Raw genomic sequence first — 27,081 nt, forward strand, 5'->3', positions numbered from 1 at the left:
CTTCCCCATGCTGTCCCTATTGTTGATTTGTAATGAGCTCTGCTAAATTAAGGTGAACATCCTGATTATCTCAGACTGTAGGACTTACCTTACAGCTGATGGATGGCCAGATTTCATGTCCGTCCAGGCAAAGTGTCAGTCTGAAACAGTTGTGCCAGGTCTGAAAACTAATCAGTGTTATTTGAGGGGAACAAGGTGGTATTTATGGGCAGGTTGTACTGGTGGCCGATAGCAATAGCTGCCGCCGGTATAGATATAGACTTCAGGGTCGAACGCTGATGACGTCAGACTCTGATTTTTGCTGTGTATAGATCGCGCCACTTTAAAACTATTTTTGTGCTGTTTTAAGCGCACCCTTATTTTGATTATTAATCACCACAGACTCTGAATGTCTACCGAGTCCTAGTTCCAAACCGGTAGCTCTAATTTCTGTTGCGATTGTAAGTTTTTACAAGTCAAATCTTTGAGCGGTCTCACCGCCTTCAGCACACAGTGTTGTTTACTTTAGCAAGATATGACATCTACCTCACACGACATAAGGACTATTCACTGCGAGGGTTGTTTAACCCTTAGAGAGGACATCCGGAGGCTCTCTGAGGAGCTGCAGAGGAAGGACACCATGCCATCAAGCTACATCGACATGGCAGCCTCTGAGTCCAAAATCTACTGGCCATCCAGACTGAAATCTCAGACACCATGCTGTGGGATCCCATGCACCCACGTCCTTCCTCCTGCTCAACACCTAATCCCCGGGAATCCTGGACAGAGGTTGTGGTCCGAGGAGACAAAAACAGGAGGAAACAATCATATTCTCCCCCACCACTCCTCGTCAGTAATCATTACACGGCGCTGCAGGACAATGCCTTGGGAGATCCAGGTGAAGCTGGACTAAACACCGACATGGCGGGCTGCCCTCCTGGGTCTACACACTGCGCCTCGGATGCAGTTGGCGCTGCCGCTACCTCTGCGCCTCCTGCCACCGGTGCTGTCACCATCTCCACAGCAGCAGCTACACCTGCCTGTGTCCCCTCTCCACCCCCTGGTGTAGCTTCCACTTTATGCCCTGCGGCGTCGTCGTCATCTGACGTCTTCCTGCCCTTCCTCAACACCCTCTATGGGAGGTATCCCAGATGAATGTGAAATATATCAGTTTACAACACCCGACCTGTGCTCGTGATTTGCATGCTAACACCTGTATGGTCTGGGGATTGTGCATAGCGTGAGTGCTCATGCTGTACAAGTTAAGTCAGTACATACTGCAAAGGAGAAGCATCCTTTGAAAAGTGTCAGACACAGGTAGATGTCAGATCATTTGTCTCGTATGCACAACTTAAATACAGTCCCCTCCAAAAGTATTGCAACAGTGAAGCCGTTTTCTTTCTTTTTGCTGTAGATTGAAAACATTTGGGTTTGACATCAAAGGTGAATATGAGACAGGAGACCAACATTTCAGCTTTTATTTCCAAGTATTTACATCTGGATTTGATACACAACTTAGGAGATAGCTTTATTTGTAACAGAACACCAAATTTTGGATGAAAAAACTAATAATATAGGGTTCAAGTCTGGAGACTGACTTGGTCAGTCTAAAACCTTCCACTCCTTGCTCCTGATGAACTCCTTTGTTGTTTTGCCAGTGTGTTTTGGGTCATTATCTTGCTGCATGATGAAGGATCTCCCAATCAGTTTGGTATCTTTCCTTAAACTGGCAGGCAAAATGTTTCTGTAGACCTCTGAGTTCATTTTGCTGCTGCCATCATGTGTTACATCATCAATGAAGATTAATGAGCCCGTCCCTGAAGAAGCCATGACATTACCTCCACTGTATTTCACAGATGAGCTTGTATGTTTGGGATCATGAGCAGATCCTTTCTTTCTCCAAACTTAAACCTGTCCATCACTTTAGTAAAGGTTCATCTTTTTCTCATCAGTCCAGAAAACTTTGTTTAGAAGGTTTGAGGCGCCTCCCTGTGAATTTTGGCAAATTCCAGCCTGGCCTTCCTGTTCTTCTTGCTAATGAGTGGTTAGCATCTTCTGGTGTAGTCTCTGTACTTTGGTTCATGACATCTTCGGTGAACAGTAGATGGTGATACCTTCATTCCTGCCCTCTGGAGGTTGTTGCTAATGTCACTAACAGTAGATGGTGATACCTTCACTCCTGTCCTCTGGAGGTTGTTGCTGATGTCACTAACAGTAGATGGTGATACCTTCACTCCTGTCCTCTGGAGGTTGTTGCTAATGTCACTAACAGTAGATGGTGATACCTTCACTCCTGTCCTCTGGAGGTTGTTGCTGATGTTGCTAACAGTAGATGGTGATACCTTCACTCCTGTCCTCTGATTTCACTAACAGTTGTTTTAGGGTCTTTCTTTACAGCCCTCACAATGTTTCTGTCATCAACTGCTGCTGTTTACCTTGGGCTACCTATTTGACATCTGTTACTGAGTACACCATTAGTTTCTTTTTTCTTTAGGACATTCCAAATAGTTGTATTGGTGAGTGTTTGAAAATGTGATCACCATGGATGAGAAAATACAATTTTTTCCTGGTAAAGAACCAAATAGTCATTTCCAAAGTTTGAAAGAATATTATAAATCAATATCAAACATTTATGTGGCAGTATTGATTTGTTTCTGAGTAATTTAGGTTCCTGTTGTTTTTCTTTGCTAGATAAAGTCATGCATCATTAATGATATTGTAGTTATAAACCAGCTGAGTGATTTCTTTCTATGTTTTTGCATTTTTGGAATTTATTACTGAAAGAGTGGCTGTGAGAGTCCTAATATGCTTCTGTTGTTATCAGAATAAACAGCACGCTGGTGCCAAAAATGAAAGTGCTTGGTTCATCACTCAATGCAGGAGACAGTACACAACCACTATATAAGCATCAGATGAATATTTTTTAGGTCTGCATCAGTAAATTAAACATTTACTTTAACATCAGTCAGGCTAGTTTCACAAACTGGAGCAGATAAACATGGAAATGCATGATTAGAGTGAGATGTGTGAACTCTGATAATCTCTAAACACCGTGCACATATCTTCTCAGGTATTTAAGATGCAGCCTTTCCTGAAAAATCCCAGACAGAAAGCTTAAAAAAGCAGCTTAAAGAGAATAAATAAAAGCCCTGCTGCCATTTTTGGATGACAAATAGGTGATGTAAGTTTGGAAATGGAGGGGATAATGAGCCCATTCAATAAGGGTGAAATTGAAAAACACGATACAGTCGATGCTGTTCGTTTGCACGGATGGATGCCAAGTGTGCGCTGGAGCAAATGCAGGATATTTGTCACAGTTTGGATCTCTCAGCCAAGCACACAAAGAGCTGTCAGGATTAAGAGTAAAGATGCTGTTTTGTAAAACATCTTTAGTTTGGACAGAATAAAAGGAAAATATAGCAGGCATCGTCACTGGGCATGTTTGAGCACTTAAGCGATTACTTTCTACTGATCTATGATGGAATAGGTAAGAAGAGTATGCGCGCTTATGGTATAGAAGAATAGACAGGAACGGGGATTTATGCTCTTTCCTCCCTCAGCTTTTAAACCCTCATCTGTCAGTAGTTTTTACAGTCTTTCCACTCATGCTCCCTCTCTGTCGTAGTATCTGTCTGCTGAAGCTCTACACGGAAACTTTTCCTGCATGACTGAAGAGGAAAATCATAACCCCTCTTCTCTATGCTCTGATAATTGAGGAGGATGGGAGGTTGAGGGCTGATTCGTGGGTCGTTTTGGGTTTGAAGTGTCTTTCCTCAGCAGTAATCTAACAATCCCACTATGCCAATGAGAATAGCGGTCCTAATGGCACACAGCTGCTTTGAATGGGGCCCTTACAGTTGGAAATTAGACGCTTCGTACGAGAAATAAACGACAAGCAAGCAAGCCCCCCATCTCCAGAGAGAAGACGTGCCGCTAGTCCAGTTCCCAGAAATCTTCACCACAAACCAATTTCTAAACCTGAGGCTTTGGAAGACGCTGCTTTTTAATGTTTTGGGGGGAAAAGAGAGGGAGGAATGCGTCATTCACTGAGAGCTACGTCCACTGGTGGGGAAATCATTCGGCGCCACAATATGCGACTAGGAACTCAAATGTGACCAAAATTCCTCGGCCATTTAAGTTTTAAACTGTTGTACTGTCAAGGAAATAGCCCAAACTGCATACTTCCACACTTCTCATACTAAATATAAGGTCAGATTGAGTATATGCATTCTGTAATTCATGGTATGCAGTTTTCTGCAGGCGTATGTAGGAATTGCATGGACGTATACTAGACTGACCGCACCTTTTCCCATAAAATCCAGAGTATATTAGCGGTCTTTTATCTTCAAGTCTGTCAAACATGTAAAGGGTTTAAACTGTCCTCCTGTGTTTCTCCAGTCCATAACCTGCAGCTTCTGTCCAGCTGTGTTGCTCTTTCTGTACCATACTTTTTGCTGTATGGAGTTTGGGCATCTACTAGCTAAAATATGGTAATTTAGCTCTCAGCCTATGGTGCAGCGTGGGAAATTAATGACAGGCATCAGGCTGCAGACCTCTATGCAGGGGCGGTTTGGGCTCATCTGTTGCAGACCTCTACAATGGAGTGAACTCCACCGTGGAGCGGGAGGTTACGTACAAGCATCAGATGGAGTGGCATAAAGCGGCGGTTCTCAACTGGTCTAGCCTCAGGACCCACCAGACCCTCTTACGAGAAACCGTGACCCAAATATCCAAAACATTTTCAACAACACATGTTTAGATAATTGTTGAAGTTTGGAGCATGATTGGACCAATATATGAAAAATAGAAGGGACACAGTCAAGTGACAAGTGTAAATATTAATATAAAAGTGTTAAATTGACAAAAATGCAGCAAATTTTGCATACTCTAGTGCAGTTTACTGCAAAAATCATTTTTTTCCTGTTATATCAGTGCATAATGTGTGGAAGAGTGCTCTGGAGTGTTCTTAGATTTTGTTCTTAGTTACTTAAAGGTGACATGCAAAAATCTCTATTTCAGGCTTTTTTAACTAATGTGCCCCTGGCTTGTCCACAACCCCCTGAAGTACCAGAAAAATCCATTCCCTCACCCTCTCTGTTTCTCTACCTTTCAGAGAATGTGTGCTGAAACAAGCTGTTCTCAGATTTTCCCCTCATGATGTCATGTGAGGAGTTAGCCCCACCCACAGGTTCAGTTGGCTGTCACCACTTGGAAGAAAGTTTGTCCCTCCTCTCCTCAGGAGAGCCATATCCATGAAACCAAATCCATTACCTGAGAGGAGCGGAGTCAGACAGCTCAGTAACATTTAAAGCCACCAACACAGAAACAGCTCGTTCTGAGCAGGGCTGAAACAGAGGGGTTTTTAGACATGCAAAAATCCAATACTGGAGTGTTTTTTTCAGCAACAGACTTCACGGTCATGTTTTGGGGACCTCTGGGACCAATATAAAGTAGTTTTAAAAGGGTAAAATATGTGACCTTTAAATATAAGAAACAATTCTAAAATCATTGTAAAATCTGTATACATGTAGTTTAAGAACAAATTCCCTCCTTAGAACTGTTGGTGTATGAAGCTCATTGAGACTTTTACTCTGTTATATCCATAAAATGTGTCACAGAAGTCATTTTGTCTTGGTATTACCTTTGCACTTAGTTATGCTCCTCTAAATGTGCGTATTTGAGTTATCCCTTGTTGAATTTACCAGGAAATGAGGTAAAATTTTTGAGGAAATTAGCTGTGTACATTCAGATTTAAGCTAAAGCTAATATTTATTGACTACATACAGTGTAACACACCCTTATGTGCACACTGGAGCGTGTGTGGAGCCGCCCCCTTCCCATAATCACGTCTTAATTATTCACTCCAGAATACGTAGCGAGGCGAACTACAGCAATTCGGCCCAGCTGAGCCTCGCTCTTAATGGGAACCAGCCGACTGCCGTTTATATTTTCATTTTCCTTCCTCGTTTTTAAAGCTCCCAATTTTTCCATAAGGGAGTCATTTCCAAGGCCGATGTGAAACCAGACACCCTGGAGAAATCATGGTTAGGGTCCAGAAACAACATCAGGCTGGTCCGACATCCTCTCACCTTCCCCAAACCCCCTTTCCCGTCCTGTGTGACTGTTCCTGGGAAGGTAAACACCCTTTCACCGAGTCAGAGACGGGATTTCATTCTGCTGCAATTGCAAGTTCGCTCATCTGGTCTTCTCTCTCTCTCTGCGTCCCTCCCTCTCCCTCTTTCTTCTCCCCTCCCTCCCTCTGCTGCCACATCTGGAACCCAGCTCCCCATTTATTTATGTGGTCTGTGTTGTTTCTTCTTTTTTTAAGTCTTATTTAAAAGTCCTTTACCTTGTCTTGTTGGCAGTTTCTCTTCATCTGATGAGGTCTGCAATTACATCCCACCATAACTGGTCACTCTGCAATTACTCCACTCCACCACAGAATCTTTCTACCCCCAACCCCTCCTCTGAGCAGCACCGCTGCTCATATGGCAGACCAAAATAGAATAGTTTCATGTCTGTTTGGATGGCGGCCCAGCTGAAACTATGCTCTGCTGCTTGACTGACAGTGGGATGTGGTGCTTTTTTCTCTCCCACAAAAACCTTTAAGGGCCAGTCTCGTTCAGACTCAGAGCAGTGCTTCTCCGGCAGGCTTTGGTGCTGGTCGGCCCAGCTGGGCTCCAGGACGGGACACGCAGCGACACGGTTAGAGAGACTGTTTCCAGTGAAGAAGACGAGAACCACGAGCTGCTGCTATGAACCCTCCTGGGAACACTTAATCTTCAGATGCCGGCTGAGAGAATGGGTGAGTTTAGCAGCCAGTTCAGGCTCTTTCAGAAACTTTGAGTCCATTCATGAACTTTAATTCAACTTAGAGACAAAGCTCCCTTTAAATGACTTCAACTGACTTAGTGTGCAGCAGGTACATCCTGATTTAGATGGAAAACTTAATACAGGATATCCTGCTGGGTTATTCATGGACTGACTGTAAAGGAGTATTTCGTAGTAGTCAGTGCAGCTGTCACATCATGCAAGGTGCCTGCAGTGCTTTCGTTTTAAACCACTGGTCTTTTCTGACCAAAGTCTAAATAAGAAGCCTTGAAGCTCATTTGTAAAGTGGCATTTCAGCAAAAACTCTTCTTATTTAAACACTAACGCTATTATTGATCAGGTGCCGCCATTACAAGAAGGCTACCCAGTCCTGTTAAACATTTTTTTAGCTCTAATAAGCTTTGGTTTTACAATATCACTCTGCTAACAGTCAGGAAAAGCTAAAAAACGAAATGACATAAACTAAATCCAAGTGATGAACAGGATTAACACCCTGTTTCTTGATGTATGAAAAAGAGAACTTATGTAATGAAGTCCCTGGGAATAACTGACATGCATTTTATTTTAAGATATTTCTGATTAATAAAATCTCAATCATCATCATTATTTTAAAATGAATTTGTAGTTGCTGAAAGTGAATTTCTTCAGTGTTGTCATGTTAATCCTGACCCTTATCAAAATTTTGATAAACCTGAAGTTCCTTATTTTATTTCAGAACAAACGTTTTTTACAAGCAAGGAGTGAAATACGCCAAGCTTAAGGCAGTAAATTCACGAAATAAAGGCAGTTTCTTTAGTTGATCTTTTTGTTAAATTGTCAGCCTTTGCAGGATTACTAATTTAGCAGGAAAATGCAAGCTTTCACACTGTGGCTAGTATTTTCTGAGCACACATCTGACCAAGAAAACACTCGCTGTAGCCTGCGGTAGAAGAGTTTTGGGCCGAGGAGTAGAGCGTTTAACATTGCATGATGTTTGTTCCCTTTCATATGAATATTTGTCTGTATGGAGTGCTATTTTCTTTTGTTTTTAAGTACGACATATCCATGCGAAGGTCCCCGGTTCACTTCGTGGTCAGGGCCTTTCTGTGCGGAGTTTGCATGTTCTCCCCGAGCATGTGTGGGTTCTCTCCGGGCTCTGATTTCCTCCCAACACCAAAAACATGCTTGTTAGGTTAATTGTTTAGTCTAAATTGGACGTAGGTCTGAATATGAGTATGCCCACTTGTTCAACTCTATATGTCTGTCTGTGATTGACTGCAACTAGTCCAAGGTGTACCCCACCTCTAACCCAATGACAGCTGGGATAGGCTCCAGCCCCCCCGTGACCCCTAACAGAATAAACCATGTAGAAAATGGATGGATGTACATGTGAATGTAAATGCACTAGGTGCACAGCTGGGACTGTTTTCAAACTAGTAGCTCTTTCTGTGAGAGAGCAGTCATACGACGGAAATAACAGACGTCAGAAATTCATCCATGTCCAGAGTAGCTACTTAAGCCAAGGTTGGCCATTGTGTCCCACCAAACTAAGCACTGCAAACCAGTAGCAGAATAGGCCTGAAACAGCGTTAATTTTGTCAACTAAAACTATGACTGAAAATGTTGGTAGACAGCCTTTTTCTTCATGACAAAAACTAGACTAAAACTAACAAAAAACAGGTCTGCGATGACTAAAACTAGACTAAAATGTAATGTAGTTTTTGTCGGACATTCAAAATCTATGATGTTTCTCCACTGTGGGTAAATCTGTCAAAAAATAATGCAACTGTAGTTATTTAGCCTCTCAGCTGTAGAAAGCAGGGACCTCAGGTTTGGCAGGGTCTAAAATGTTTTTGAGTTTTCGTCGACTAAAATTAGACTAAAACTAACAAGGATAGAAATGATTAAAATGTGACCAAAACTAAAAGACATTTCATCTTAAGACTAAAATTAGAACTAGCTGTCAAAATTAACACTTGCCTGAAAGCACACGGTGTATGCCCGCTGTGTGTACAAGATGTGTCTGAGCTGACAGATCTGTCTGGGGTCCTGCGTCTTCATCATGCACCTTGCGATGACCTCACAAACACTGTTGATTACGGCAACTCCACATGGACAAATATGTAAATATTTTAATCATTCATCTTTAGAGGAATGTTTTTGTTTTTTTACTTAAAGTGACAGATTTTAAGTCTTCTTACTTTTTTACGTAGGTATGTTACGTATGTTTACGTATGTATGTGAGTATGAATATCATCACGACACTAAAGTTAGCTTTCAACCCGGACAGATCTGCCATGAGCTCAAAACTGACGTACGAACCAGACCATTGCACCCCCCAAGCAATGGTGCAGCTTTAGGAGTAAAGCAGTTTGCTACTGTAAAATGCATTGTTGCCTCAAATCTTTATTTCTCTTGGCTTTTAAATAGTTGGACATAAATAGCAAAATAAATAACACAAGTTTATTTTAATACAGAATTGTAATACTTAAGCAGGGCCATTCCAGCTTTCTGCTGTGTCATTCAGCCTAATTTAACCCAAAGAGTAAAGGCGGTAGGAAAGAATTGTTTTTGATGTTTATATTTTAAGCACATAGTACTCTCATTTATGCCACCTTTGTGTGAACTCACATTTTACTGATGAATGTAAATAACCTTCTCTGTGTCCTTTATCTGAAACTATGGTCTGTTTTTGTTCTGAGTCATGCTGGAGCTGAACACCAGCGTGGTTCGAGCTGTTTTGGCTGGTCTGGTTTGTGTGGGAGTGAAGGAGGCTGAAGAAAACAACAGAGATTGTAGAGTGAGACTGAGGACACAGCTACCACTGGTCTACTAAAGGCTTCTGTTAGAGTGATGTGGTGATTTCTGTTTGAATGATGGTGGAAGAGACGATTACAGATTACAAGAGAGAGGTTTAATTATGTCTTTCCTTATGAAAAGTTTTGGCGACTTTGTTTTCTGTCTATGAACGTGGCGGCTGACTATGGATGACTCAGACTTTAGTAGCTGCAAGTTTATTTATCATTCACCTCTTTTCATGCTTCCCTTACCCAGTTTTAGTGTTTTACTCTTCAAACCCTGAACCCTCGCTCACACGCTTCAAAGTCCTGAGCTGGAAAAACGACAAACACTCAGAGTGCTAACACAAAGTAAGAGCGAAGATGCCACCAGCAGCTGAAGAATTTCTGCGGCTGTACTCGTCATGTTTTTTTCTACATAATTATATGACAAACCACCACATGGAGCTGAAGATTGAGCTATATATATATGAATTTCTTCCGGTTAGTGAGTTAGTGAGACTTGTTTATTTTTTTCCTTCCTACTTTGGTGGAAAATGGGTCAAATACAGCATTTGATTTAATTTAGCTGTGGACAGTTGTCAATGTTTTTATTCATGTTGTTTCCTCCAATCTAACAAAGTAGTGTTTGTAAAAATGTTGGTAGATGCTGTTCATGTAAACATTTATATTTATATATTTATTCACAATATGGAAAAAAGTATTGGGACACCTGGCAATTACACCATCAGAAACTATAATGATATTGTACTTTAATATGGCCTTCTTTGAAGGCTTCCCACAAGATTTTGGTGTATTTCTGTGGGAATCTGTGTCCATTCATTCTGTAGAGTATTTATAAGGTCAGTCACCGATGTTTGAAGAGAAGGCCTGGCTCGCAATCTCCGTTCCGAATCATCCCAAAGGTGCTCCATAGGGCTGAGGCCAGGGCTCTGTGCCGGCCAGTCAAGTCCTTCCACATTGAACTCCTCTAACCATGTCTTTATAGTCCTTGCTTTATGCAATGGGGCACAGTCATGTTGGAATAGAAAAGGGCCCTCCCTAAACTGTTGCCACAGAGTTGGAGGCATAGCATTGTCTAAAATCTCTTGGTATGACGAAGCATTAAGATTGGCCTTCACTGAAAATAAGGGGTTGAAAAACAGCCCCATACCATTACCTCTCCTCAGGTAACATTCTCCCGACATCTGCCAAACCCAGACTCGCCCATCTGACTGTCAAAAAGAGAAGTGTGATTCGCCACTCCACAGAACACGTTCCCACTGCTCCACAGTCCACAGTGTCAGTGTGATTTACACCACTCCGCTCCATCTGATGTTTGGCATAGGACTTGGGGTTGTGAGGCTTGAATGCAACTGTCTGGCCATGAAAACCCATTCAAAGAATCTCCCACCACACAGTTTTAGTGCTTTCATTAATGCTAGAGGAAATTCAGAAATCTTCAGATATGGAATCAGCAGAGTGGTGGCGACTTCTACACACAGTACGCCTTAGCAGTCGTCGACCCCACTCTGTGATTTTACATGGTCTTCCACTTCGTGGCGAGTCTCTGTTGTTCCTAAACGCTTCCACTTTCTAATACTATCACTCACAGTTGACTTTGGAGTATCCAGAAGGGATGAAGTTTCATAAAACCCTCTTATTGCAAAGATGGCATCCATCACAGTACCATGCTTGAAGTCACTGCGCTCTCCAGAACACATTTAGGATCAAAATTTTTTGTAAATGGAGCCTGCATGGCTAGGAACTTAATTTTATACACCTGTGGCAAAAGGTCTGATCCAAACACCTGAATTTAACTTGATTTTTTCACAGCAAACATAATACAAACTATGTAACCTAAATGCATTTAGAGACACAAGATAAGGAATTTCTAAAAGTAAATATTTATCAAAATTGATTTGTAAATTACTCAAAGCATCTTCAACCAGATGTATCTACCTCCAAGTCAATTAACTTCCTCTTAAAGCATCCAATGAGACCAGTTCATTAAGTTTCAGTTCGCTTTGCAGATTCAACACCACTGGCAGGCCTGAAGGGGCTTCATCTGTCTTTTTTCTCAAGGACCATTGAGCACCTTTGGGATGAGTTGGAATGGTGATTGCGAACCAGCCCTTTTTGTCCAACATCAGTACCTTGACCTCATAAATGCTCTACAGCATGAATGGGCTCAAATTCACTCAAAAACACTCCAGAAGCTTGTGGAAAGCCTTACCAGAAGAGCGGAGGCTATTTTAGCTGCAAAAGAGGACCAACTGCGTATCAAAAGGCCTCCAAATACTCTCTAGCTATGGCAGCTGGTTTCATCCAGAAAGTGCAGATAGGTATTGAGTTTGGTTTATATCCTCGCTTTAACTGAACAGTACCAGAGTCCATGAAAGCAGAGCAAGAGCCACATTTTCAAGCGGTCTTAGAGTCACCAGAGTTCAGTGGACAGCTTTCATACCAGTGCAATAGAAACTGAACCAAACATGACAAACAGACTAAGTTTGTTTTGACAAAACTGCTTAGGTGTGAAAGCATCCTCATCCACAAATCCCACATGTTCTCTTTGTGCAGCAAGTGTAGAAATGGGCAAAACCCAACAAGCATGCTTACTTTGGAGGACAAATGAAGGTTTTGTTTCATCATCTGAGGACTACTAGGTCTCTAGAATTACCAAACATATAAAGTTTAGTAAAAACATCTCAAATCTCTGGCTCTGCTCTGATTTGTCATATCATGCTACTCGGTAAGCTCTGCATTTGGTCACCACGACCTTTTAGCATGATTTACAGTGACATGTTGGCATTTTGGGGTAGTAATTGACTATGCAAAGTGTTGCAATTGATGCTTGTACAACTCCTAAAAGCAAATGATACCTTAGAATCCGTTTATAAGTATTTTGAAAAAAGGCGGCATGCTCCATGCTGGCCGTAACGGCTCATTTAGCAACTGCAAATGACAAACTACGACAAACACTTCCTGTAAACATCTGTTCAAATCTCCTATTGAATGATATATGACTGGCTGTGGATAAACTCTGTGGCACAGTTCCTCTCTGTCGTGCATTCTCCTCTGGCCCGCCTGTTCTACAGCTGAGGGCGTGGTGGCTCGGTTTACATGAACCACACATGCAGGTGTGGCCCTCACTGTGCTGTCACACTGTTTAATTAGGTTTTATACCCACGGGCGGGGGCATCTCCTGGTTTCCGCTGTAAAATGTGTCTCAGTCTCACCCACACACTCATTGTTTAGCGTCTTTGCTGGTGTCGTCTGATGAGCTGTGACTATCATCACTGAGGGTGCAACTGAACTTTGTGACTGCAGCTAACGACGGAAGCATGAAGCTGCACTTTGCTTCACACTAGTCAGGTTTCGGGTCAAAAGAGCTGTATTCAAACTTGTGCTCATGCTTAAACCTTTTTCTCTCTACAAAGACTGATAACTCTTCTAAAGCTCACCATCAAGGTTTCTACAGGATCCCACCCTCATCACTGCCAAGCGTCCATCATCCTCCATCAGCAGTTCTTTCCACTGGCTGTGGTACTTTCTTTCTTTCTTTGTGTGATTCCAGTTTTCCAGCCCTCCTCTTTGTTTCTGTGTGGCCTGTAAGAGTCAGAGCTGGGTCATTTTGGTTCTCCTCCCACAAATCTGGGGTTCCCCAGAAGCTTTTTCTCAGACAGACTTGGCCTTTCCCCTGAATGTTGCAATCCAGATGCCCAATTATTGCATTCTCTGCAGGGAAAATAACTCTGGGTTTTATATGTTTTAGTCCTTGAATTGCTAATTGTAATTCAAAAAGACCCATCATATTGTTTAACTCGAGGAAGACTTGAAAAAACTAATGGCTCTTCTAAGCCTTTTGTGCCCAATAACATACAAAAACCATCACAGAAGTGCTTTCATTGGTAGCTTCAAGTAATTTTAAAGATGTGCACTTCAGTCTGTTCAAAGTATCCCTGTGGTGTTTGTATTAAGTTTCTGGATCTTATTATGGGGCCATGATTTGGTTAAAGGGAGCACTCAGCTATTACTTAACCTTGCAAAGCAGATGGATATGCCCATTTCTTTGTTTTTCACTGGCCAATCCATCTTGCAAAGCTCCCATCTGAACCATTTGGGCCCGGTTAGAAAGTGACAGGACCAATCAGCAATGAGGGGCAGTGCTCTCAGGTGCAGCAGTGTTGTGACATAAACAAGCAGCAGCAAGAGCTGGTGCAGTTATGGAGGAAGAGCTCAGCGTGGATGCTGCTAAAGCACCAGTATTATCAGAACTTGACAACATTTCTTTGTTGAAAGAAGAACAAAGAACAGCAGGGAGTTTTCTTTTCAAAACGACAAAAGTCGAGTACTTACATGTCTGTAGTCGCCATGGTTCGCGTTATTCCTCAGTAGCTGCACATGCGCAGCTTGATATTGGCTACGTCATGTGTTTTGTTGCTCTGATTGGCCCGTAGACATGTGAAACACATCCATCTGACTTGTCAGGTTAGCTATTACTGTTATTTGGACAAATAAACTGATGTAGTAATTGTCTATTTTGTCCATTGGTATTATCAATTTCCATCACTGACATCAAACTACTTAATGGTTTTGTTCCACATTATTAAGCAAGTTGCACCTCACGGAGATGCACCTCACACAGTCTGCTCCACAGAAGTTTCTCTGCAACATTTGGGGGATTTACTTCACTCGACAGAGTCACTGACAACTGTGTCAAGGAGGTCAATGTGTCTGCTACTTTCTCTCACTTTTATTGTGCTTCCACCGTCCACTGTAGTGAGTGACTTCACAGTAGTCACATGCCTGCAAAATGTCTTTTTATGAGTGAAAAATCGGATCAGATGGCTAAGTTTAATAATATGTTTGATGGAGACAGAGGAGGCTGCGGATCAAGAGATAGAGCTGGTTCCCTTACAGTCATACATCCAGTATTTTCAAACCAGGGCATTCCACTCCAATTGCAAGGGGTGCAAAATCAGTCGTAAGGATATATGAAGTGTGTAGGTAGCCTAAAGTGAACATTTTAAGCAAGTATTTTTGCACAAAAAACCAGCTTAATTTTGCAGCCCAGAGAGTTTCTGCTTGTTTTAACCAAACTGGAGAGGGAAAATTGCAGTTTTTGGATGTGGAGGTTTGGAATCTTTCACTGCTTTCTTTAAACCTTCACCATCAAAGATCCCAGTCTGTCCAGCAGACAACATTCAAAACAGCTCTACTTCCCGCAGTAATACATTTTCACACTTGCACTGCTTCAGAGACAACAGCGTCTCCGCTTGCTACCTTTGAGCTGCTGATCTTTGACCTTGGAGGGGAACAGACAACAACATCCTCCACATGGAGCCAGCTGCTTGTCTCCAACATTAATCAAAGATGGAGGCACTTTTATGGCCTCCAAACAGCTGGAATCAAAGAAGGTTGGGTAAATAATGTAAAAACACACAAAAAATATATACAACCCCAATTCCAAAAAAGTTGGGATGCTATGTAAATCTCATAAACACAGTTTATTCACAATACAACCTGAACAACATATCAGATATTGGTACTGAGACATTTTACCATTCTAAGAAAAATATTTAGAATTTGATGGCAGGAACACATCTCAAAAAAGAAGGGACAGGGCCATGTTTACCGTTGTGTAGCATCCTCTCTTCGTTTAACAACAATCTGTTAACATCTGGAAAGTGAGGAGACTAGTTTTGGAGTTTTGGGAGAGGAATGTTGTCCCATTCTGATGTTGGATAGTAGCTTCCAACAGTCCTGGATCTTCTTTGTTGAATTTTTTCTCTCTCTCGCTCTAAAGCCTCTATCTACTTTTTCGCATTGATAGATCCTTTCCAGATGTGTAAGCTGTCCACGCCATAGGCACGAATGCATCCCCATACTATCAGAGATTCAGGCTTTAGGACTGTGCACTGATAACAAGCTGGATGGTCCCTCTCCTCTTCAGTCCTCAGGACACGTTGCCTGTTGTTGCCAAAAAGAATTCAAATTTTAAATAATCTGACCACAGAACAGTTATCCATTTTGCCTGAGTCCATTTTGAAAGAGCTCTCGCCCATATATGGCTACTTCTTTACATGTTACAGTTTTGACATGCATTTGTGAATGGCAAGGCGAACTGTGTTGACAGACAGTGATTTCAGGAAGTGTCTTGAGTCCATGCAGTGATTTCCAGTGCAGAATAATGCCTGTTTTTTAATGCAGTGCTGTCTGAGGGCCCAAGATCACAAGCATCCAAAACTGACCTTCAGCCTTGTCCCTTTCTCAGAAAGATTTCTCCAAATTCTTGAGATCTTTTGATGATATTATGGACTGTAGGTGGGGGGATATTCAAAGTCTTTTAGACTCTTTTAGACCCCATTTTTCAGGCGTAGGAGAACCGCTGCCCATCTTTACTTTTGAGAGTCTCTGCCTCTCTAAAATGCTCCTTTTATACCCAGTCATGCCACTGACCTGGTACCAGTTAACTTAATTAGTTAAAAATGCTTCCTAAGTTGTATTTCATTAGTACCACTTACTTTTCCAGCCTTTTGTTGCCCTGTCCCTACTTTTTGAGATGTGTTGCTGGCATAAAAAATCAGACAGCACGAATATAAAACTGTAAAATGTCTCAGTTTCAACATCTATTATGTTGCTCATGTTCTATTATAAACTAGAAGAGCACTTGGAGAGCGCAGATCTCCACCATTAGCCCTACCTCCCAATAGTGAAGAATCCTTTAAAAAATTCCTGGGTCTATGGGTGGACTGTCAAGGTGGAAGCGTTGCCTGCCGATGCCAACAGATGCACTGACAGTCTCATCCATGGTCTCACCGGATGACTGGAAGTCATGGCAGAGGGTGAATATTCCTCTATCCCTCCCAGCATTGTGAGTATTCTTGCTATAATTTGCTCTCTTTTTCTCTGTTATGCTCCGACTCGTCTCCCCAACCGAGCGTGCATCTTTCAAACTCTATAAGCTCCAAAACTTTGAATAGAAACACACCCACAAATGCTGCTGGGATTAAAGTTACTCATGTCCGCCATCTCCTGGTGTAAAGTGGTAACAGCACAGACCTCCGTCATTACCCCTATCTCCCACTAGTAAAGCATCCTTTAAAAAAAATTCCTGGATCCAGACGGTGATCCGGATCAGTCCCAAAATATAATCAGTACTTACTTATGCCATTTCTGACATTTTCTGAAAATTCCATCAAAATCCATCCTTGACTTTTTGAGTTATGAGTATGAGTATAAAATATGGGTTCATGAGATTTGACAACCATGTTTTGTTTTGTTTTACATTTACACAGCGGCCCAACTTTTTTGGAATTGGGGTTTTATATTTATATTCTAAACCTTCTGCTCTTGCTTGAACAATACGAGAGAATGAGAACTTACAATACTAATCAGCCTGAACTTAAAAAGTATAGTTTTTTAATGAAGTATTGATATTTTGAGAAGCCAGATCTCAGACCTCTCTCTCTGACATTTAACACTTTACACTAATCAAAGCCTACAAAGCCCGTCTTTAAAATCCCTTACATCATAATAGCTGGACGTTGAGTGTGCGTCACGTGTACATGTGGGCGACGGCGACTGTTGACACATCACTGCCACGGTGTTCATGACTCAGTGGAGCCTCTCAATTAGGAGAGTGCAGGTATAAATTTTTGCGTAGGTGGACCCAATATGGCAGCCACTCCGGGGCCCTCGGCTGAGGGATAAATCAATATGAGACTGGTTTGAATTAGAGCGTCAACCTGCAGCTCTCTTGCGTTGACCTCTTTCTCTGCTGTCTCTTTTTCTTCCCATCTCCATCCGCTAATTGGATGGAGGTCAGTCCGTTTAGCCATCTCTTCTGTCTTTGCGATCTCCTGTATTTGCTCTGCGGTCTTCATTACAGTTCATTGGGGAGATGATGAAAGGAAATGGAGACTCTAGTACTTTTGTGCATTTGTTTGCTGTGTAATTCACGGATGGTAGAAAGGTCAACACTCCCTCCTCCTTGTGAAAGTCTTGACGCTCATAGAAGCCCCTCAGGAAGTCTTGAGGAGTTACTATGGCTCCTTCTCTTGAGTGGTGTCCTTTTCTGTTTGGGTAACCTCTGAGACCTCAGCACTACCATCTCTGGTGGCTCAAACAGCTTTGTATGGAAGCAGTAGCTCTGGCTTTGAAAGTGTGAATTCAACTGCTATTTACCTGAGCATTACACTACTTTTCAGTATAGATTTTATTTAGATTTCTGCTTTCAAGTAATGGATATTTTCCCTTTGGTTAAGACATATTTTACAGAAAAGACTTTAAATGATTTGTAGTCTTAACTAGAGCCCACCAGTTTGGGAAACAGCAAGCATATCTCAGTGAGGTGACACTGACACCAAATTGTAGCTAATGAATACAACCCAATTCCAAAAAAGCTGGGGTGCTGTGTAAAATGTAACTAAAAACAGAATGCAATGATTTTCTAATCTCATAAGCCCATATTTTATTCACAATAGAACATAAACAACAAATCAGATGTTGAAACTGAAACACTTTAGCATATCTTGAAAAATATCAGCTTATTTTGATTTTGATGCCAGCAACAAAAGTTAGGACAGGGCCACAAAAGGCTGGAAAAATAAGTGGTACTTATGAAAAATAGCAGCAGGAGAATTTTGCAACTAATTAGGCTGATTGGCAACAGGTCAGTAACATTACTGGGTATAAAAGGAGCATTTTAAAGAGGCTCTCAGAAGTAAAGATGGGCAGAGGTTCTCCAATCTGTGAAAATCTGGAGAAATCTCTGGGTGCAAGGTTAAAGGTCAATATTGGATGCTTGTGGTCTTCTGGCCCTCAGGCGGCACTGGAATAAAAACAGCTGGAAATCACTGCATGAGCTCAGGAACACTTCCAGAAATCAGTCTGTCTACACAGTTCACTGTACCATCCACAAATGCAAGTTAAAGCTGAGTCACACAAAGACAAAGCCATGGGTGAACACAATCTCTCTGCCACAGCTCATTTAAAATGGACCGAGCCAGAATGGAAAACTGTTCTGTGGTTATATGAATCAAATTTTGGAATTCTTTTTGGAAACAACAGGAGAGGGACCATCCAGCCTGTTAACAGCACACACTTTAAAAGCCTGCATCTCTTATGGAATGGGGTTGCATTAGTTTCTATGGTGTGGACAGCTTACACATCTGGAAAGGATCTATCAATACTGAAGAGTAGACTTGGAGCAACATATGCTCCCATCTAGACCAGTGGTTCTCAACTCTTCTAGCCTCAGGACCCACCAGTCTCTCTTATACCAAATCGTGACACAAATTTTGCAAAAACAAAAAAACAAACAAACAAAAAACGTCAACAACGCATGTTTAGTTAATTGAATATTTTGCAGTTTTAAGCATGATTCGACCAAATTTCATGATATGTAAAAGAGAAGGGACAAAACTTACAAGTCTTACACCCTATTTTCCCATCATTATGTGTAAATTTTTGCAGAGATCTTGATAAATTACTTTATTATCATGGGAAATGAGCTGTATTCATTGGAAGAAAAGGTGTTAAATTAGTTGGAATACTGGCCAAACATTTAAATTTAACCAATTTCACAGAAAAACAGGGTAACATATAAGCTATCGATGCATGTCCACTGAGGACTTCAGGACTTTTGCCATTTTTTTTTACAGACACTGATTCGAGACCCACTGAAACTGCTCCACGACCCACCAGTTAAGAACCACTGATCTAGACAACGTCTCTTTTAGGGAAGGCCTTGCATAATTCAATGCTGAACCACATACTACATAACCTGACACGCCAGATGGATTTGTTTCACACATCCATCTTGGAAAGCTTCAATAGGAAACGTTTGAGAAAAGGCAGAGCATTTGAAAAAATTAACGTTCTGTCGTCAAGTTCTGCTAAAACTGGCGCTTTAGCAGCATCCACGCTAAGCTCTTCATCCATAACTGCACCAGCTCTTGCTGCTACTTGTTTACGTCACGACTCTGCTGCGCCTGAAAGTACTGCCCCTCATTGCTGATTGGTCCTGTCAATTTCTAACCGGGCCCAAACAGTTCAGATGGGAGCTTTGCAAGATGGATTCGCCAGAGAGAAACATGAAAACGAGCGTATCCATCTGCTTTGCAAGGTTACATACTACATCCATCACAACAGCATGGCTTCACAGTAGAAGATGCTGACTTGGCCTGTTGGCAGTCCAGACCTTTCACCAAATAAAAAAGATTGGGAGCACCATGAAAGTTAAAATCCATCAGAGAAGATCCAGGGCTGTTGGAAGCTAGAATCCTAACATTCCTCTCCCACAACTCCAGCTACTGAAGAATGCAATGCAAATCAATGCATTCTGCTTTTATATTTTATACACTGGCCCAACTTTTTTGGAAATGGGGTTGTACATCAATTCTGTACTTAAACTTTGTAGGGGCTTTTTTAATCAGAGTTGTTTCCCGTAAAAACCATTGCTGAAATATGGCATATACAACTGCAGTGTCTTGAAAGTGCTTGTTTTTCGCATACCTCTTAAGCCCCAGTGATGTAAAATTGATAAAAAGCAAAATTGTAATGTTTTCGAGGTGCGGCTGGCCTTGGGGTTACGTTGCATGCCATTGTACAAAGGCTGTAATCCTCAAAGTGGGTGGCCTCTTTGACTTTAACTCTTGAATCCTTCCTTGCACGTCACTCTCTCCTCCTGGTTTCCTTCCCTATCAACTGCCCTGTCCCTCAAATTAACCATAAAATAAAGATCAAGAATAAACAATCACCAAAGCAGATATTTGGTCTTTATATTCCTGCATTTAAAACATTCCTGTATTTTTAATTATTCCACTCATACTCACTTTGTAATACAAACTATGCCTTTAGAGTTTTGGGAGTTTTTCTTCTCTTTCCCGTCATTATTTTTATGTTATTTTTAAGTGTTTTGTTTGGTTTATTTCAGTAAAGTGCAAATAGTTTGAGTGCTTTGTGGTTCAAAGCAACAATAATGTGCAATTTCAGCTTTTTTTCATCACATTGTTACATATTTATTTCCTAGCTTATGCTGTATTTTGGAAATGAGACATGGCAGACTGTGTTTCAGACGTAATTATCCAGAAAACTCTCACGTGTTTACTTTTGGTGCCCAAAGTGGAAAAAATAGCACTGAAATGTGTTTGAAGTACCACGTGTGTGCTTGGTGGGCACATATGGAGCTTTTTTTTATTGCATACCTTGCGATTTCTGTGGCCGATATTTACTTATCACATTGACCCCATGTGTGTCCCATTTAGCGTGCGTGTGCCTTCAGCTCTGCAGTAGAATAACAGTCAAAAGGAAAACGCCTTGAAATTTTCCACCCTGCCCTGAAGTGCTGCTCTGTGTTCCTCGGCTTAGATCTGGGCAGTGAACCTTTCCTCCACCCCTGATTCTTCTTCCCCTCTCCTTTAAACCTCCTAATTTACTCCCATGTCCTAATGCCAAACAGCTGCAGAGTCGACTCCTGAAGAACTGCTGCTCTTGCGTCCTCCTCCCCTCCCTTTGTGCTCCGCCGTTTTGTGTGTGGCCCCAAATTTCAGGTCACTCTCAAACCAAAACCTTGTGTGTAGAGCGAGTCTCCTCCCTGGGTTTATTTACGATCCGGCTGCTGGATATGACATCACGAATTTACATCGTAGGTGCCCGTGGGCGGAGATGGATAGACAGACAGGCAGCTGTAAATCCAGCGTATGGATCGTGTTTGACGGCGATGTTTTGTAGTCACCTGCTCTCCCTGACATGTTAAGCTGGGCCGTAACTGGGCCAATGCCATTTCCAAAGCACTCCATCTATCTGAAGGGGCTGCTTGACATTAATGCCAGTGAGGTCATCCTCAGCGTGATTGACAGGAGAGGATCAGGCAATGATGCTGAGGGTTGAGAGCTCCTGCTGCTGTCGGGAATCTGCTTCAAAGGATTGCTTTGGCCACGTGCCTGCAGTCTGACCTGGAGACTGATTTCACGCACTTTTCAAGAATTAATCACTGACTCCAAAACTTTGGACACAACATGAAAGACAATGCTGGAAATCGCAAAAGATATGGTACTGTTCTGATCATGATTGCATAGCAACATGAAACTTAAGTCTGTTTTTCAGGAAAGGTTTGATACCTCATGTTTTTTTTGCATCTGTCAAAGTCATTTGAATTTGGCATTGATTATTCAGAACAGGCTGCAGATCACTTCTCAGTGAAACTTCACTTTAAACACAGTGTTTTGCCAGTGTATTATTTATGTGGATATCAACCATAGAACAGAACTAATAAGGCCAAAATTTGCAATACTACAATTCAGTACAGTGCCGTGGTGCACAAACTTGAGCCATATGAAGATCACCATCTGGATGGCTGGACCCAGTGTGTTTTTTCAAGCAGTGAGAAAGCCACGGACTCATCTTCAGTGCACATTCGAAGAATTATGCACATTGAATATAAAGCATCAGATGTAGTAAGCAAGGTTTGAGTGTGTGATTTTTGTTTCTGTTGGGTTACGGACCCAAAAAAAACACGTCTAAAAATAAGACTGAATGTGGAATGGCCTTTAGGGTCATCAGAATTTTAAAACCTCACCGTAGTACCTTTAAAAATAAGGCAACATCAGTACCTGTTTTTATACCTCAGCAACAGAAAAATATAGAAATATTTTAAAAAAGCAACCAATATTTGGTAACTTCCTGACATTTTCGGAAATACTTCCATGTTTAAATAATTGTAGCAATGTTTTGAGCAATTTAGACATTTTTTTCATGGATTCTTTGCTCCCTTGTGCACCTGTCTCATGACAATGTCAAACTTTTGATACCTTTTGAGACTATATACGATCAAAATTGTAAATTGTAATATTCTTAAACACAAGATTTAAAATACTGGCAAATTTGACAAGCATTTTAAGAGATATAAGCAACAAAATGAGGAAAAAAAAACAATAACTGAGAACAAATTACACAAATTTCTCTTTTTTTTCAGACGGACCCAAATAAATAAATAAAGATCACTACATGATCTAGCGACCTGATTTAGCAGATTCTTACAGGCCAAATAAAAACAACAAAAATCCAAAGTCTTGAGTTTTTATGGCACTCTCCTCTTCACTCAGACTGAGGTCTTGCTGTTTTGTGAAGAACTCAGACTAAAGGCCCATTTATACTCCCTTTACATACGAAAATGTATACGTCCTTTACAAACAATGTTGCCATCACTGCTCACATACTTCCATGCGTCCTTTACGTTGGCATGGATGTTAACCAATACACCCACGGGGGGGTGGGCAGCCCAGCCCAGAGTCAAAAGTTTATGACAACAACAAACTCAAAAGCAAACATGGCGACTGTGGAGGAGGTAATAATAATGTACCTCTTGCATAAAAGACAAAAATGGAGGCAGCGTTTCTAACCAGCTCGCACAACTTTTCCTCAACAATTTCCGCCATTGTTATTTCCTCTTTGTGTCTCACTAGAGCTACGCATCGGGTAGTGATATCAACACTGCCCCACGGTTTCCAGTGGTACTGCTCTGTTTGGCCCGTACCCATAAGCTTTATAGAAACATGCGGAAACACAGACAAAATGAACACAGAGCACGGACAGACGGCTCTTTCCGTTTCCGGATTCGTATTTAACGTTGAGCATAAATGGGCCTTAAGGCCTGCCACACACTATAGGATTTTAAGCCAAGATTTGACCCCCCGACAATTGTGGGGGCGCATACCTCGTTGCAAATGATTATTTGTCTGAGTAGTCTGCATGTGTGTGGTGTCAACACGATAAATTTACTGCTCCAAATCGCATCATAGCCTCCCAGACCCTGAATTGTAAATGTCAAACATGTTTGATTTTCTGGCATGTCAGGTTAGGATTTGTCTATATGTGAGATAAAAGTCAAAATAAGAAGTTTTAAAGGACAAGTATGAGATTATATTTTTAATTGTGAGTCTAAAAGGTCAAAATATAGGATTAAAAGTAAAAGTAGGAGTTCAAAAGGTCAAAACCTGAGATAAAATTCAAAATCATGAGTTGTAAAAGTGAAAATATGACTAAAAATTTAAAACTGTGCATCTGTAAGGACAAAATATAGGATTATATATAAAAGTCAAAATCATATGTTAATTCACAGTTGGGTCATGCAAAGTTGAAAATTTGAAATGAAAACACAAAGTAATTTCTTTTCCCATATTCCAAACTTTTTATTTGATTATTTTTACTCTTTACTTTTTCTAGATTTTTATGACTTTACAAGGATATTTTAAATTATCAGGGCTAACATTACATTTTTATACTGGAGGGAATCTGCAGACCTCATACTAGTTGGCCAGGTACAATAACATCTATTGATCTTGTGGTCCACGGACTGGATTTGCCCCCCAGGCCTTGAGTTTGACACCTCTGGTTTAGACCAAAAGATTCAGATGTTTCCATCATGGGACAGAACTAAATCAGTACTTCAGAACTGTGACAGTTTGGGGCAAATACAAATACAGCTAGACCCCTAATAAACCTTTTTTTAAACCCTCATAAAGATATGAACCATTATGACCAAAACTGTTCTTGAACAAGGCGATAAATATGTTTATCTCTGACATGTAAACGGACATCTTAACATGAATTATGAATGTGACTTGTAATTCTGCAGCCAGACTCAGGTGGACTCTTGATGAGCTGCAGACTTTTACACTTAAACATTTTTGGAGGCTTCTGCTTGGTTTTGTTCTTCTGGCTTTTGCCCTTCTCTGTTGTGCAACTCACTGCACAAACATCACTGATGATGTTTAGGACTGAGGTTCTCCAAGGTGAACACTGTCAGAACTTTCATCAGCTTATTTCTTCACATTGCGGCTCTGTTTTGCGTTTCAGTTTGGCTTGACTTTATGTGGGTTTGCACAAAGACCCAGTCGAAGCCTCAAGTTTCTAAATGGATGCCCTCCCGTCTCTTGCCTTTAACCTCGCCGTTCTGTCTTCCACCTCTACGATGACTCAGCAGGACGTTTCAAAGGGGACACACAGTTTTATTTCTCCAATCTGATTGGGTTTTCCCCTCTTTTCTGCCACGAGGCTTGCATTTCAGCCAATCCTGTTCTGTGTCAGCAGTGGGTGTGGACGTGGCTTCAGTCATTCATGACAACACCCTTCAATCCTGTTATTTTGGACACCACACTGGCTTGTAAGTGACTGATGTTGCAGATTTTCTGTCCTCCTTCAGTCACGTCTGTTTTTTTTTGCCACAAGGCTAAAAAAAGAAGTTTTACGAGACTCGACAGGATCAGTTTGACTGTAAAGTAGCACTAAACACACTTTGTGGCCTGCTATGTGAGTAATGCTGCAGAGTGATGACAAAGTACTTTGTTAGCAACATGTGTCAGGTTGATTATAGTCATAGAGTCTACTTTTACCTGACCATGCTGTAAACCTGCCTCCAATTATGTCTGTGTGGCTCCCTATTAGCCATGTGGTGTGCGTTTGAGCCCTCTGTCCCGGCCTTCTCATTCATTATTAAGCAGCTCCTGATGTTTTTGCTGCACCGGTGTCGGGTACCAGCTCGATCCCCTTCACTGAGCCACTCACCAGTCTCTCTTTGAAACAGTTCTGGATGTTTTCTTCTCTCTCCAGCTAACTCTTGATGGAGTTGGGAAGCTTAAAATGCATTTGGATATTTCTCTTGGCATGACGAAGGGGCTGTTTGAGGTCTCAGGAGGTATGTTGTTGCTATCATCCTTTTTTTCCCTGTTGAAAATTAAAATTACGGGAAGTTTTATAGCCGACCATAAAGTACTAAGACGACTGCGCTCACTTTAGCAGACTTGTGGTGAGGCGATATAGTTATTTATGTGGCTGAATTTCATCTTTTTGTGGTGGAAAAATGTGTCTCAGGGTTTAGGCGTGTGAGGAATGAAGGGCTGGTGAGATTGCTGCTGCCTTGAAGTATAACTGCTATCAGTCGTAGCGATCTGTCCACTTTTATTAGAGTGACAGTCAACAGGGAGGCAGCAAAGTTGAGGTTTCGTGTCTGTGTGAACATGTCTGTGCAACTTGACCCCGTCTGATCTCATCTCCATAAGCGCAGGTTGCCTGGAAACCCCAAGAGGACACTTTCACATTATTATGCCAAAGTAAAAAATGCTCCTAGACACAAATAGATCGCAAAGTTTTTGGCCTTAGAAGGAGAGATTCATATTTAGTCCCAGGCAGATGTTTGCTGAGAGTTTTAATCCACTAAACTGTCTGCAGACAGAGAGACATGAGACTATTATGGCCTCTCTCCTAGACAAAACCAAAAGAGGCCTAATTCCCAGTAAACATTTTATAGAGTGTTTTTACTGTACGCACGGCTAAGAATAGCTATTTGTCATGTTTATGGTGGTTCTGGGGGACAAAATACAAGTTAAATCTATAAAAGTTAATGATGCCATAAAATACAACAATACGTCACAAAACTCAACTTTGACTTTCCTATGTCATGGATAACACAAATAATGATTTATGTAGTTGTAATGGTGCATATGTTTGTTGTTACCTCAAAGACTGCTACACAAGGAAGCATACATTGTAACTGGAAGCTGCTGTTCTGTTGCTGTATTTCATTCATGCTTTCTGCTTCCTACTTGCAATGGACCACAACGTCCCTGCAATGGTAGATAGAATGTGTAAGAGGCAGGGTTGAAAACAGCAAAAGGTTCACTCTTGGCTGCTCCAATGGTAGATAAACTTGATAACATGCCCTCTAAGGTGCCCTCTTAGTAAAAAATATGATAGCATGCACCCTGGACAAATTGTGATAAAGTGCCCTTTGTTTGCTCGGTAGGTGGATAAGATTTGACTTTTTGCCCCCTACAATTCTCTTTCAGAGGACAAAATGTGACAAAGTGCCTTCGAAGTTGCTTGTCCAGTGGGCCAAACGAGAAAAAATGCCCTCTGACAAGACAATCTATGATAAAGAGCCGTCTTAGTTGCCCTATGAGTGAACAAAATTTGACAGTGTCCTTGCTGCTCTTCCAGGGAGCAAAAACAAGATAAACTACCCCCTAACTAGAAAAATTATGATAAAGTGCTCCCTTAGTTGCCCTTTAAGTGGGCAAAATTTGACAAAGTGCTCTCTAGACTTTCCTTCCAGTGGACAAAACTGTGATGAGGTGCACGCTTTGTTGCTCCTTAGATGGACAAAATTGACAATTTGCCCTCGAGGTTGCTCTTCCAGAGGACTAAACCATATGAAGTGCTCTCTTGCTTGCCCTCTAACTGGACAAACTGGGATAAAGTGCCTTATTGGTGCCCCATAAGTGGACATATTTGACAAAGTGCCATTGAGGGTGCCTTCCCAGTGGACAAACTGCGGTAAAGTGCCCTCTTGGTTGCTAAGTAAGAAAATAAAATTCACAACATGTCCTCAAGGTGTTTCTTCCAGCAGACAAACTGTGATAAAGTGCCCCCTTGGTTGCAGTCTAAGTGGACAAAGTTTGACAAAGTGCCCTCTCTAGGCCGTGCACCCAATGAACCAGAAGTACCCTCT

At 41.5% G+C, this 27,081-nt stretch overlaps 1 protein-coding gene across 2 annotated transcripts in view; it reads left to right on the top strand.

Annotated features, from left to right (window-relative positions):
- Positions 1 to 6,557: 6,557 nt before the first annotated feature.
- The window catches only part of LOC121515515 (protein inscuteable homolog), a 104,897-nt gene continuing 84,373 nt past the window's right edge, over positions 6,558 to 27,081 (top strand). Inside the window, exon 1 of one of the 2 annotated variants that reach the window (XM_041796323.1) lies at positions 6,558 to 6,784. The gene's annotated coding sequence lies outside the window, so the exon portion shown is untranslated. Of the gene's footprint in view, positions 6,785 to 25,124; positions 25,270 to 27,081 lie in introns of those variants that run through there. The other variant, XM_041796324.1, reaches the window with a different exon arrangement.

Source organism: Cheilinus undulatus, linkage group 9 (genome assembly GCF_018320785.1).
Source record: "Cheilinus undulatus linkage group 9, ASM1832078v1, whole genome shotgun sequence".
NCBI classification, from domain to species: Eukaryota; Metazoa; Chordata; class Actinopteri; order Labriformes; family Labridae; genus Cheilinus; species Cheilinus undulatus.